Source organism: Ahaetulla prasina, chromosome 8 (assembly GCF_028640845.1).
Source record: "Ahaetulla prasina isolate Xishuangbanna chromosome 8, ASM2864084v1, whole genome shotgun sequence".
Taxonomy (NCBI): Eukaryota; Metazoa; Chordata; class Lepidosauria; order Squamata; family Colubridae; genus Ahaetulla; species Ahaetulla prasina.
Window position 1 is genome coordinate 2,254,861 of NC_080546.1, and position 14,633 is coordinate 2,269,493.

Consider the following 14,633-nt stretch of genomic DNA (forward strand, 5'->3'; position numbering starts at 1 on the left):
TGTTGAATAAACCGTCGGAAAGAATAATAGTAATCCAGTCTGAACATCTGATTGATGGTGCAAGATACCCTAAGAATAATAAGAATGAAACAGACAGGCACCTGCCACATAACACCCAAGCTCTAACAATTGTCCCTAAGAAAGAAAGAAAGAAAAAGGTATGAATAGTGAACGTGGCAGTATCTGGAGATAGCAGGATAAAAGAAAAAGAACTAGAGAAAAATTACAAAACACAAAGACCTGCAAATAGAATTAGAATGATTGTGGTAAAAGAAACAGAAGATAATACCTATAGTAAGTAATAGGTGCCTCCAAAAAAACTAGAGCACTTGAACACTATCGGCATTGACAAATTCACCATCAGTCAATTGCAAAAGGCAGCCAGAACAACTTACATCCCGCAACGATACTTCTAACTCCATCAGTCAACATCTGCCTATCCCAGGTCCTTGGGAAGGACTCGAAAGGTGCCACATCCACTCTGAACAGCTGGCTGACTGTGCAACCAAGCATAATAATAGTAATAACAACAATTAACACCTGCTCTTCATCACTTAGGATGGAGGCCAAATGACTGCCTCTGGAGACACAGAAGTTCTCGGCGTCGTACCAGGTCTTTTTTCCTTTTGAAATGTAGTACAGATTCATTCCAGAAAGATTCCAGCCATTTGCAGACTTTGCAGTTTTTTGGAAGAGAGCATCTAAAAAGAAGAGGTGTAAAGAGATACGTTAAAAGTAGCAGGTTGTCTTTTAGGAGGCAAGATGGCTGCCAATTTTTACTCTGTCTTCTAGATGAATCTCTGATAAAAAAAGAGTACGTGTAGCTCAGGGCTGAAATGAGGGATTCTCGGTATTCTCTGAAATTGGTCGTTTCCTTGTAGACTTTGACCCAACTAGGTAACATCATCAGTGCTAGAAGGGAGTGGGGATTGTGGAGAGGAGAAAGAGGAGGGAAATGAGAGGAGGAGGAGGAGGACTGTGGGGTCCTTGGTATTCTCCGAGTTTTGTTATTTTCTTGCAGGTATTTCATGACCCAACTAGGTATCATCATTGATGCTAGAAAGGAGTGGGATTTGCAGAGAGGAAGGGAAGGGAGACTGTGGGATCTTTGGTAATCTCTGAACAGTGAGTGCACTGCTGATGTTTCTGTCAAGGTTCCAGAAAAACCTCTTCTGCATAAAAAAACCTCAGAAGCCATTGTTTTCCAGAGTTCTTTACTAGCATGAGGAAACTGGCACACGATGAATGAAATTCCAAAACTGAATTTTCGGATTCTTTTCCCAGTTATACAAACCCCAAGAGTCCCACCCCCCTGACCCCTTTGATGGTCACATGGTCCCACGTTCTCCCAGTTCATTCGAATATCTTCTCGCCACTCTTCCTGCAGATGTGAACACCATCCGACCTTGACCGCTTGAAAAATGTTACCATACCCCTCAGCCCCCCTTCCTCCCCTCAGGGGAAAAATGTGGCAGCGTCTGGAACCCTAAAGTCTAGTATGGTTTCCAGGCCTGACAGTTTCTTAGTTTGGGTAATGAAGCATCTGCAAGAAAATAATCCAGCTCAGAGAACTCCAAAGGCTCCTCAGATGAATCTCCTATTTGGCCAATCCTCCTCCAAAGATTCTCTCAAAATGGATACATTAGTCCAAATTTTCCTTATCCTTTTGTTCAACTGGGACCCCTCAAAGAAGCTGTTCACACAGGATACTGATGGCTCTTTCGAATCCCTCAACTTGAAAGGGGAGAGAGAGAGATTGCCCACCATCCATCCATGCCTATTACATCATTCCCTTTTCGTAAAAGAGCTCATGACGTAAAGCGGAGGGAAGAATAAGAAACACTACGCACGGGAATTGGAGGCAGCAATAAGAATAGTGTGAAGCATTAGTATTGCTTTCTAATGCTTTGCTAAGGCCACACATGGAATACTGCGTCCATCATGATACAAACAAGATGTTGAGACTCTGGAAAGAGTGCAGAGAAGAGCATCAAAGATGATCAGGGACTAGAGGCTAAAACTTTTTCCCTTCCACAAAAGGACCATGCAATTCTATGAAATTGGCCCTTACAGATCGGAGTACCTTTTCTCACTTAAATCACTCCCAACACCCACATAAATGTCTCAAGCGTGATGCTTTAAGATCTCAATACTTACAATAGCTTTCCTTGTGATCCTGGAGTTTCTTGTCAGCGTGTTTGATATATGCAGGCAATTTTATAGCTTCTTCTGCTATCTTCTTGGCTGAAAGCATTACCGGAGAGACTTAAAAGTATTCTTTGCACATAGCCAATCAAGCTGCTGGTTCAGACAGTTACCGGTAAATCCTCTCTCACCAAATAGGGCACTCAAGTCAGCTTAGGTAAGTGGTGAGAAATGGTCAATTGGAGAAGCCCCCGACCCATCCCATCTCTCTCAGGAATTCAAAAGTACGTCAGTGGTCAACGAGAGCTGCCTCATTGCCAAGCACAAGCAACCAGAACCAGCTGGGAATAATTTCAAGCAGAAGCTTTATTGCTGATCATCTCCTGGGTTACAAGAATCTCACCAGACTGACTCCATTCCCTTGGGCACAGTTAGATAAGGCTTTGGTGATTCACCACATTGCAAAAAAGATGTTGAGGCTTTGGAAAAAGTGGAGAGAAGAGCAACTAAGAGGATTAAAGGCCTGGAGACTAAAACATACGAAGAACGGTTGCAGGAATTGGGTTTGGCCAGTCTAGAGGAAAGAAGATCTAGGGAGGACATGACAGCAGTATTCCAGTAATTTGAGGGGCTGCCCCAAAGAAGAGGGGGGTCAATTGATTCTCCAAAGCACCTCAAGGCAGAACAAGAAGCAACAAATGGAAACTAATCAAGGAGAGAAGCAACCTAGAACTAAGGAGAAACTTCCTGACAGTGACAGCAATTAACCAGTGGAACAGCTTGCCACCAGGAGCTGTGGGTGCTCCAACACGGGAGGTTTTTGAGACGTAACTGAACATCCACTTGTCTGAAATGCTGTAGGGTTTCCTGCCTTAGTGGAGGGTTGGACTAGAAAATCTCCAAGGTCCCTTCCAGCTCTAGTCCAATTGTTTCTGGGAGAGGTCAGGCCTATATCACTCTCTGCAAACACTCCAAGCTCGGTCCCCTCTTAACACCCCCCTCTTGTCTTGTTGGAGATTCCCCCGCAATTATAGAAAATACCAAATGTGTCTCTTTCCTGGACTGGTTAACTTTTAGGCCCATGAAGAGGGGAAAGGCTGGTCTGAGAGAGAAAGGAGGTTCAGAGAACAACTTTGATCTGCAAGAACAACCATCCCACAGCTTTGGCTGAGTTGACAACTGAATACAGCTGAAGCCTTGGTTGACTCTCTTCAGGAATCCCCTGAGTTTGTTTGGGGTATAAGAGTAATGGATTTTTTCCTGAGTGAAGTTAGGAATTGCTATGTATTAGAGTTTAAGAAAGAAGGGAATTGATAGTGTGATGGTGTGAAATGGAATATGTTTTATGTTATATTTTAGAATAGAATAGAATAGAATAGAATTTTATTGGCCAAGTGTGATTGGACACACAAGGAATTTGTCTTGGTGCATATGCTCTCAGTGTACATAAAAGAAAAGATATGTTTAGATTATGTTTGTTAGTTACAATACCTGGTATTCTGTTCTGGGAAGTCTCGGGGGGGAGGAGGGGGGAAATGGGGTGGGGGGGAAAGGGGAAGATTATAAATTGATTGATTGCCATTGTACAGGAATAATGGTAGAATTAAACAAGTTGGAATGGTGTAAAGTCGGGACTGCTCGGTAACCACTCCCGAAGGGAAAGGGTAAGGAAAGAGAAGTAAAGAAGGAAGAAAGTAGGTAGGCAGGTAGGTAGGTAGGAAAGAAGGGAGGGAGAAGAAAGGATAGGAGGAGGAGAAGGAGGAGAAGATAGAGGGTTAGAAAGGATGGTAGTGAGAAGTGGGAAAGAGGAGGGGAAGTAGGAAAGCGAGGAGAAGGATGGTGGGGAAAGTCGAAGAAGGATGAGAAAGGTAGAAAGGATTAAGGGAGGGAGTGGCGGTCGAGCAGCCCTGATGGAGTATAATTTGAGTATAGGATCGATTGTTGGATAAGTGATTGTATTGTACACTGGTCAAATTGTGGGAATTATTATGGAAAATAAAAATTTTTGCCCTGGAATAAATGATAAAAAAAAAAGAGTAATGGATTTTTTCCCAAGGCTTGCCCCCTGCCCTGGTGTCTCTAAAAGGTTTATCTGTTTGAGGAGGAAAATTACTTTTTCAGTTGTGGTAAAGACATCAAAAAGATGGGTGTCATCATGATAAATACGAATAATAAACCTAACAAATTTTAGTCTGTTTTTAATTTTGTATTTATTGTACTTTTTAACTGGCTGTGAACCGTCCTGAGTCCTTCGGGAGAAGGACGGTATACAAATGCAATTATAAATAAATAATAAATCAATAAACAAATCTGAAAAACAATATCAATATCTTACAGCTCTGGTAGAGTGGAGTGTGAATTAAACCATAAATCAGTGGTTAGGGGACTGAAGAATAAAACATACGAAGAACGATTGCAGGAATTGGGAATGTCTAGTTTAATGAAAAGAAGGACTAGAGGGGACATGGAACCAGTCTTCCAGTATTTGAGGGGCTGCCACAAAAAAGAGTGGGGTCAACCTATTCTCCAAAGCAGCTGAAGGCAGAACAAGAAGCAACAGAGGGAAACTAATCAAGGAAAGAACTAACTTAGCACTAAGGAGAAATTTACTGACAGAACACTCAACCCATGGAACGGCTTGCCTCTAGAAGTTTCGGGTGCTCCGTCACTGAAGGTTTTTAAGAAGAGACTGGACAGCCATTTGTCTGGACTGGTAGAGGGTTTCCAGCTAGAAGACCTCCAAGGTCCCTTCCACCTCTGTTATTCTGTTAGTTCAATCGTGCTGCACTTGACTTGCCAACCGAGGCATCTGGTTTTCCTTTTCTTAGCGCTGCCCCCCCCCCTTCCATACTTACGAGTATTTAGTTTGAGCTCAGGGTCTTTGAGAACTTCTTCTAACCTTTTGCCCAGATGTTCCAGTGGCTTCTCAATATGGGGCTTACTCTTATCCACAAATAACTGTTTACCTAAAGTGATTGAGAAGGAATAAATGCCAAAGGTTCCAGTTTATTTTATTTATTTAGAATAGAAGAGAATTCTTTATTGGCCAAGTGTGATTGGACACACAAGGAATTTGTCTTGGTGCATATGCTCTCGGAGTACATAAAAGAAAAGATAGGTTCATCAAGGTACAACATTTACAACACAATTGATGATCAATATAAATCATAAGGATTGCCAGCAAAAAGTTACAGTCATACAGTCATAAATGGAAAGAGATTGGTGATGGGAACTATGAAAAAATTAATAGTAGTGCAGACTTAGTAAATAGTCTGACAGTGTTGAGGGAATTATGTGTTTAGCAGAGTGATGGCCTTCGGGGAAAAACTGTTCTTGTGTCTAGTTGTTCTGGTGTGCAGTGCTCTATAGCGTCGTTTTGAGGGTAGGAGTTGAAACAGTTTATGTCCAGGATGTGAGGGGTCTGTAAATATTTTCACGGCCCTCTTCTTGATTCGTGCAGTATACAAGTCCTCAATGGAAGGCAGGTTGGTAGCAATTATTTTTTCTGCAGTTCTAATTATCCTCTGAAGTCTGTGTCTTTCTTGTTGGGTATGCTAAATAAATTCTTTTATTTATTTAGCGTACAGCAATGTTACAGTCACCAGGAGACTATAAGGCCAAGGAAGACTAGACGTTTGGCTGCCTGTTTATTAGCTGTTTGATACACACTTGCATGCTTCCAAAGGTGTGCCACAGGAGGGCGAGCTAACTCCACACCAGAAAGAAAAATAAGCCGCTTCTCTTGCAGCAGCATTCAAGGCCCTCTCCCTCCACCAAAGCCATCTCAGAAACCAGCATTGCAACCGAGAAGGTTTAGAGCCAGCAGAGATTGGACCACCATTTGTCTGAAATGATGTTTGGTTTCCTGCCAGAGCAGGGGGTTAGACTAGAAGACCTCCAAGGTCCCTTCCAACTCTCTTATTCTTTTAAAATTATGGAAGAAAAATGATAAAAATCATTGGATAAATGGATACAAATAGAGGCACGTCGTGGTGCTTACTCAGACATTGAAATATAGGAAAGAAGAATGCAACGTATATCAACATCATATTAAGTGTTTTTCAGTCAAAAGGGGCCTCTGGTGGCTCAACAGACTAATGCAGTCTGTTATTAACAGCAGCTGCTTGCAATTACTGCAGGTTCTAGTCCCACCAGGCCCAAGGTTGACTCAGCCTTCCATCCTTTATAAGGTAGATAAAATGAGGACCCAGATTGTTGTGGGGGCAATAAGTTGACTTTGTATATAATATACAAAGGGATGAAGACAATTGCTTAACACAGTGTAAGCTGCCCTGAGTCTTCAGAGAAGGGCGGGATATAAATGCAAATAAAAAAACAAAACAAAACCACATCACAGGCCAGAATTGTACTTACATAGAAAGATCATGATGGTCAAAGTGATGAAAGAGCTTAAAAAAAACAACCCAAGAAGGGGCCATTTGAATTTTTCCCAAAAGACATCCTTCACATTCTTTTGGCTTTTTGCAGTAGTTTTTGGAGACTTTTTCTTTCCTGCCATGGCTCTGAAACGAAAGGAGAGAAACCTTGCTGGGTCTGGGCACCGTACCACGATGAAGTGCAGCGGGTCCAAAGAGAAGCTCAGAATGGACAGTTGCAATGGAACGATCACAGTTCTGCTCTCTTTTTATTTATTTATTTTATTGATTTCTACCGCTGCCTATTCGCACATGGCGACTCGAGGCGGTTTACAAGAATATAAAAACATCATATATAAAAAAACAATAAAACTAATAAAAGAGAGAATCATATATAATAAAATAAAAGAAGCCCCCACCCACTGCCTCGGCGACAACACATCCTATGAGCCATTGAAGGGGCTCCATCCTGATACCAGTGTTCCAATATTTGAGGGGCTGCCACAAAGAAGAGGGGCGGGGAGTCAACCTATTTTCCAAAGCACTTGAGGGTAGAACAAGAAGCAACGGGTGGAAACTAATTAAGTTTAATTAAAACTAATTAAAACTTTTGGTCTTGGGGGATTTCAACTTGCCATCAGCCGGCTTGTCATCAACGGTGGTTCAGGAGTTCCAGGCCTCCATGACGGCCTTGGACCTGATTCAAGTAACTGATGGCCCTACACACATTGGGGGAGGCGCGCTAGACCTGATTTTCATCTCTGGTCAGTGGGTAAATGATCTGGTTTTAGGAGATATAGTGAAGATACCGGTGTCATGGTCAGATCATTTTCTTCTTCGCCTAGACTTTCAGACCGCCGCTCAGCACCGCAGGGAGACGGAACCAATGTGTTGGTTCCGTCCCAGGCGCTTGATGGACCCGGAGAGGTTCCTGACGGAGCTTGGGCCGTTTCCTGAGGATCTTACCCACGGCACGACTGAAGAACTGGTTGCGGCCTGGGAACGGGCCGCGGCTGGGGCTTTGGACCGTGTCGTGCCTTTGCGGCCTCTGACCCGGCGTAGATCTCAATTGGCTCCCTGGTTTTCCGAGGAGCTGAGAGAGATGAAACGCCGGAGAAGACGCCTAGAGAGTATTTGGAGGTCTAGCCGTTCCGAGGCTGATCGGACACTAGTGAGGTCTTTTACTAAGACCTACCTAGTGGCAATGAGGGAGGCGAAACGTTCCTACGTTTCCACCCTCATTGCATCGGCAGATAACCGCCCGGCCGCCTTGTTTCGGGTGACCCGCTCCCTTCTTCATCAAGGGGGACGGGATGACCCCTTACAGGGACGAGCTGAGGAGTTTAACGGTTATCTATACGATAAAATCGTTCAACTTCGAGATAGTTTGGACCAAGATTGTGGTGATCCGACCGAGATGACAGAGTCGCGTCTTGTTGAGGTTATTTGGGATGAGTTTGATTCTGTGGCTCTTGAGGACGTGGACGTGGGGAGGTTACATGCAACTACATGTTTACTGGACCCGTGTCCTTCCTGGTTAGTGCTGGCTGCTCAGGAAGTGACACGAGGCTGGCTCCAGGGGATTATAAATGCTTCTTTGGTGGAGGGGGTTTTCCCCGCCACCTTGAAAGAGGCGGTGGTGAGACCTCTCCTCAAGAGGCCTTCCCTGGACCCAGCTATTTTGGGAAACTATCGTCCTGTCTCCAACCTTCGCTTTGTGGCGAAGGTTGTAGAGAGTGTGGTTGCATGGCAGCTCCCCCGGCACCTGGAGGAAGCTGTCTATCTAGACCCGTTCCAGTCCGGCTTCCGACCCGGTTATAGCACGGAGACGGCTTTGGTCGCATTGGTGGATGACCTCTGGAGGGACAGGGACAGGGGCTGTTCCTCTGCCTTGGTCCTATTAGATCTCTCAGCGGCTTTTGATACCATCGACCATGGTATCCTGCTGCGCCGGTTGGAGGGATTGGGAGTGGGGGGCACCGTTTATCGGTGGTTCTCCTCCTATCTCTCTGACCGGTCGCAGACGGTGTTGACAGGGGGGCAGAGGTCGTCCTCGAGGCGCCTCACTTGTGGGGTGCCCCAGGGGTCGATTCTCTCGCCTACCCTGTTCAACATCTATATGAAGCCGCTGGGCGAGGTCATCAGTGGTTTCGGGGTGAGTTATCATCTGTACGCTGATGACACTCAGCTGTACTTTTCCACCCCGGACCACCCCAACGAAGCAGTCGAAGTGCTGTCCCGGTGTTTGGAGGCTGTACGGGTCTGGATGGGGAGAAACAGACTCAAGCTCAATCCCTCCAAGACGGAGTGGCTGTGGATGCCGGCACCCCGGTACAGTCAGCTGCATACGCAGCTGACTGTTGGGGGCGAGTTAGTGGCCCCAAAGGAGGTGGTTCGCAACTTGGGTGTCCTCCTGGATGGACGGCTGTCCTTTGATGAACATCTGGCGGCCGTCTCCAGGAGGGCCTTTTGACCGGGATGCCTTATGCACGGTCACTCACGCTCTGGTTACATCTAGGTTGGATTACTGCAATGCTCTCTACATGGGGCTGCCCTTGAGGTGCACCCGGAGGCTACAGTTAGTCCAGAATGCAGCTGTGCGAGTAGTAACGGGAACCGCTCGTGGGTCCCACGTGACATCATTACTCCGTAGTCTGCACTGGCTTCCTGTGGTTTTTCGGGTGCGCTTCAAGATTTTGGTTACCACCTTTAAAGCGCTCCATGGCTTAGGACCCGGGTACTTACGGGACCGCCTGCTGTTACCCTTTGCCTCCCACCGACCCGTACGCTCTCACAGAGAGGGTCTTCTCAGGGTGCCGTCCGCCAAACAGTGTCGGCTGGCGGCCTCCAGGAGTAGGGCCTTCTCTGTCGGGGCAGCGACGCTCTGGAATGAACTTCCCCCTGGCCTACGTCAAGTGCCTGATCTTCGGACCTTCCGTCATGAGCTTAAAACACGCCTATTTATTCAAGCGGGACTGGCATAATAATGTAGAATTTTAGATTTGGGGTTTATTAATATTTTAAAATTTTTAAATCTAAATTTTAATTTATCGGCCTTTATAATTTGCTTTGTTTTAAATGTTGTTTTAATTGTATATATTTTGTTTTATCGCTGGCTGTACACCGCCCTGAGTCCTTCGGGAGAAGGGCGGTATAAAAATTTAATAAATAAATAAATAATAAATAAATAAATAAAGGAGAGAAGCAACTTGAAACTAAGGAGAAGTTTCTTGACAGTTAGAACAATTAATCAGTGGAACAACTTGCTCCCAGAAGTTCTGAATGCTTCAACACTGGAAGTGTTTAAGAAGATGATAGATAACCATTTGTTGGATAACCAGTTGGATAAGTGGTGTAGGGTTTCCTGCCTAAGCAGGGGGTTAGACTAGAAGACCTCCAAGGTCCTTTCCAACTCTGTTTTTCTTTTCTTTATTTTTTTTCCTATTCTATTCTATTCTATTCTATTCTATTCTATTCTATTCTATTCTATTCCTCTTTTCTAGCAGGAGACCCTTTATCATTCTGGACAAATGGCTGTCCAATTTCTTCTCAAAATTCCTCCAGTGATGAAGCACCCACAGCTTCTGAAGGTAAGATGTGCCACTGATTGATTGCCTTCACTGTCAGCAAATTTCTTCTTAGCTCTAGGTTGCTTCTCTCCTTGATTAGTTTCCATCCTTTGCTTCTTGTTCTGCCTTCAGATGCTTTTGAAAATAGGTTGATCTCCCCCCGCCCCACTTTGTGGCAGCCTCTCAAATATTGGAACACTGGTATCATGTCACCCAAATTCCTTGTGTGTCCAATCACACTTGGCCAATAAAATTCTATTCTATTCTATTCTAATACTTCTTTTCATTAAACTAGACATTCCCAATTCCTGCAACCATTCTTCGTATATTAGGGACCTCCCGTCCCCTAATCTTCTTTGTTTTTCTTTTCTGCACTCTGTCTGGTATCTGAACTTCTTTTTTATGTTGTGGCAACCAGAACCGGATGTAATATTCCACACCTGATCTTCCCAAGGCCTTATAAAGCAGTATAAAGAGCTGTTTGGGTCCATCAGCACGCTCCTTTTCAGGATTCATGGAGCCCCTCCCTCAGGATGATAGTGAAATCTGGCCCTAGGCTTCTACCCTAGCATGCACAGATCCCAATTAAGCAAACCCAGGAGAGGAAGATAATTTTATTACAACCTATAGGTAATCCTTGACTTACCACAGTTCGCTTAGTGATCATTTCAAGTTGCAAAGTCACTGAAAAAACTGTGACTTATGGCCATTTTTCGCACTTATGGCCATTGTAGCATCCCCATAATCACGTGATTTACGTTTGGATGCATGACAACTGACTCACATCTATGGCAGTTGCAGCGTCCCGGAGTTATGTGATCACCTTTTGTGATCTTCTGACAAGCAAAGTCAATGGGGAAACCAGACTCACTGATCAACCATGTTACTAATTGAACAATTGCAGTGATTCACTTAAGAAATCTGGCAAGAAAAGTCGTGCTACAAAAATAATCCAGGAAAGGTCTCCTTTCTCTTATGTCATCTGCCTTTTATCCATCTGGCCACTTTTGACCAGGGCTCTGCAAATATTGGTGGATCTTGAGCCACAGTGGCGCAGTGGTTAGAGTGCAGTACTGCAGGCTACTTCTGCTACCTGCCGGCTGCCTGCAGTCTGGCAGTTCAAATCTCACCAGGCTCAAGATTGATTCAGCCTTCCCTCCTTCCGAGGTGTGTAAAATGAGGACCCAGATTGTTGGGGGTCAAGAGGCTGACTCTGTAAACCGCTTAGAGAGGGCTGGAAAGCCCTGTAAAGTGATATGTAAGTCTATTGCTATCTATCTTACACTAACTTATTTAATAAGCTCCTCAGAGGTCTTCCCCTTCTGAGCTGCTTCCCCTTTAAAAAAAAGGTAAAGGTTCTCCTCGCACATATGTGCTAGTCGTTGCCGACTCTAGGGGGCGCTGCTCATCTCCGTTTCAAAGCCGAAGAGCCAGCGCTGTCTGAAGACGTCTCCGTGGTCATATGGCCGGCATGACTCAACGCCAAAAGTGCATGGAACGCTGTTCCCTTCGCACCAAAGGTGGTGTTCTGTTTCCCTTCCCCCAATACTCCCAGCAAAGAGTCCGTCAGAGGCCTTCCTTTTTTTTCCCTTTTATTTACATAGATACATGTCCTGGCCACGTCTACCCACGGGCCTGCCAAGTTTCTGGAGATAACGAGGAAATTATAGATAAGGCCAGAATTACTCACGAATATATTCTTCCCTCCATGAAATAGTTAGCTCGCGCCAAATTCATTGCTTTGTCCAAGACAAAAAACCAGGAAGTCCCGCCTCCTATTTATAGTCTCTGCAGATGTCACTGCATGACAATTATGACTTGGCTTTGTCCCAACTCTTCCGCTGCTGCGCACGTCGATCAAGTCTTCGTAATCTTGCGTCACTCCAAAACTGCTCTTGGGGCGTTGCCAGATCAGAAGAAGGCCCGGGAGAATCAGGCCGTGCCGGCCCCTCCTCCTCCCTTTGAGTGGGTGCCAGGGAGGGAAAGGGCTCAAGAGAAACAGGGCTTGCCAGGTCTTCTCCTCATTTTCTGAATCATCCGAGTCCAGGAGTCTGGGTCCAGGAACCTGGGTCACAACACTATCCTCACCGCAGGGCCCTTCCCCGGGCTGACGATCGGGATGCGGTCGGGCTGGGTTCTGCTCATGGCAGGCCTGCACCAGGTCAGGGGCATGAACGCCGGAGGCATCTACCCAGGAGAAATCAGTCCCGTATCCCTTCCACGCGATCAAATATTGGAAACGACCCTTTAGCCAGCGAGAGTCTCGTGACGCTGTGGACTTCAGATTCCTCCGATCCGTCCTCGGCGACAGTGACGGGTGCTGTTGGGCACCGAAGGGGACTCGTGTGGCCTCAGGAACCAGAAGGGACCGTGAAAACGGGTGGATCCGCATGGATCGTGGCAGGGTCAGTCGGTAGGCTACCGGGTTGATGACTGCCTCGACAGGGAACGGGCCGATGAATCGGTGGTCCAACTTTACCGGGCGGTCGGACGGGAGGTGTTTGGTGGAGAGCCACACCGGTCTCCAACTGCCAGCGGGGGCGTTGCCCGTCGGGAGCGGTCGGCGGACCGTTTGTAGTCCTCCTTTGCCCGATTCAGCTGCTGACGTACCAACTGTTGGACCGCATGCAATTCCGTCAGGAAGGTCTGCGTTTCGGGAACAGGAGAGTCCGGTGGTGCCAGAGGGAAGAGCCGCGGATGGTACCCCACATTGGCAAAGAACGGGGTCATCTGAGTAGAGGTGTGCTGAGAGTTGTTAAAAGCAAACTCCGCCAGGGACAGGTAGTCGGCCCAGTTGTCCTGTTGCTGGTTGATGAAGCAACGGAGATACTGTTCCAGTATACCGATGACCTTCTCTGTACCCCCGTCGGTCTCCGGATGGTGCGATGACGACAGACATACCTGCACCTCCAACGCGCCATCAGGCTCTTCCAGAAGCGGGCTGTGAACTGAACTCCGCGGTCCGAAACCACCCTGTCCGGTAGACCATGGAGGCGGAAGATGTGCTGCAGAAAGAGGCGGGCGTTTTGCGGCTGTGGGCAGTCCGCGGCATGGGATGAAGTGTGCCATCTTGGTGAGCATGTCCACCACCACCAGCACCGTGGTGAACCCAGAGGACGGCGGCAGGTCTGTCAGGAAATCCATAGAGATCGCCCCAGGGTCTGTCGGGTGTCGGCAAGGGCTGGAGGAGCCGGGAGGGGCCCCCGTGGCGGTCTTGGCTTGCCGGCACGGTACGCAGGATGTCACGTAGGCATGTATATCATGCCGCACTCGGGGCCACCAAAAGGTCCGTGTCACCAGGTGGAGGGTCTTGAAGAACCCAAAATGTCCTGCTGCAGGGTTGTCGTGGCACTGGGTCATGACGAGGGCTCGGAGTGGTCCTGTGGGCACATATAATCGCCCCCAAAACTTGAGTAAGTCCTCCTCCAAGGTCCAAGGAGACGTGGGGCCCACCTCCGCTCTCCTTTGCTGCGACCAGGCGTCCTGGCGCTGCGCCTCTCGCACCTGGGCCCGCAAGTCCACTGGCTCCGTGCTGCGGCCAAGGCTTCTGCCGGCAGCACTGTCCGTGGAGGAAGGGGTCCTTGGCGCAGAGGTACTCTGGCTTGCGGGACAGGGCATCCGCCTCGGTTGTGACCGCTGGGAATGTAGGTCACGCGGAAGTTGAACCGGGCAAAAACAACGACCACGGATCTGCCGCTGGTTCAACTTCCGAGCTGTGGTGAGGTGCTCGAGATTCCGATGGTCCGTTCGGACCTCCACCTGATGTCGGGCCCTCCAGATGGTGTCGCCAAGCCTCGAATGCAGCCTTGATAGCCAGCAACTCTTTTCCCAGATAGTGTAGTTGCGCTCGGAAGGTTGAGTTTCCGGGAGTAGTAAGCGCAGGGAAAAGTGTGCCGCCATTCGTCGGAGCCTGTAGCAGCACCGCTCCCAGAGCCACATTGACGCGTCCGTTTCCACCACAAAAGGCCGGAGCGGGTCGGGATGCCTCAGGACGGGTTCCGTGACGAAGGCTTTCTTGAGGGCTGTGAATGCTTCTTGCTGCGGGGACCCCACCGAATGCAACCTTCTTCCTGAGGAGCTGGGTAAGTGGAGCTGTCAGTGTGGCGAAGCCCGGGATGAAGGTCCGGTAGTAGTTGGCGAAGCCCAGTAGGCGCTGAACATCCTTCACCCGACGAGGGCTTCCCAGCTACACAAAGCTTCTACTTTACATGGGTCCATGGCTATGCCCTCGGGCGAGATGATATGCCGAGGAATTCTATGGAAGTCCGGAAGAAGACGCATTTCTCAGCTTCGCATTGAGTTGTTGCTCCATAGCGTTGCAGAACCAGACTGGCGTGTCGAAGGTGGCTTTCCTGGACCGGGAGTAAATCAGGATGTCGTCAGGTAGATAACCACGAACCGATCCAACATGTCTCGGAACACGTCGTTCATGAAGTGCTGAAAACGGCGGGAGCATTGGTCAACCCAAATGGCATGACAGTGTATTCGTAGTGTCCGTATCGGGTGCGAATGCCGTCTTCCATTCGTCTCCTTCTCGTATCCG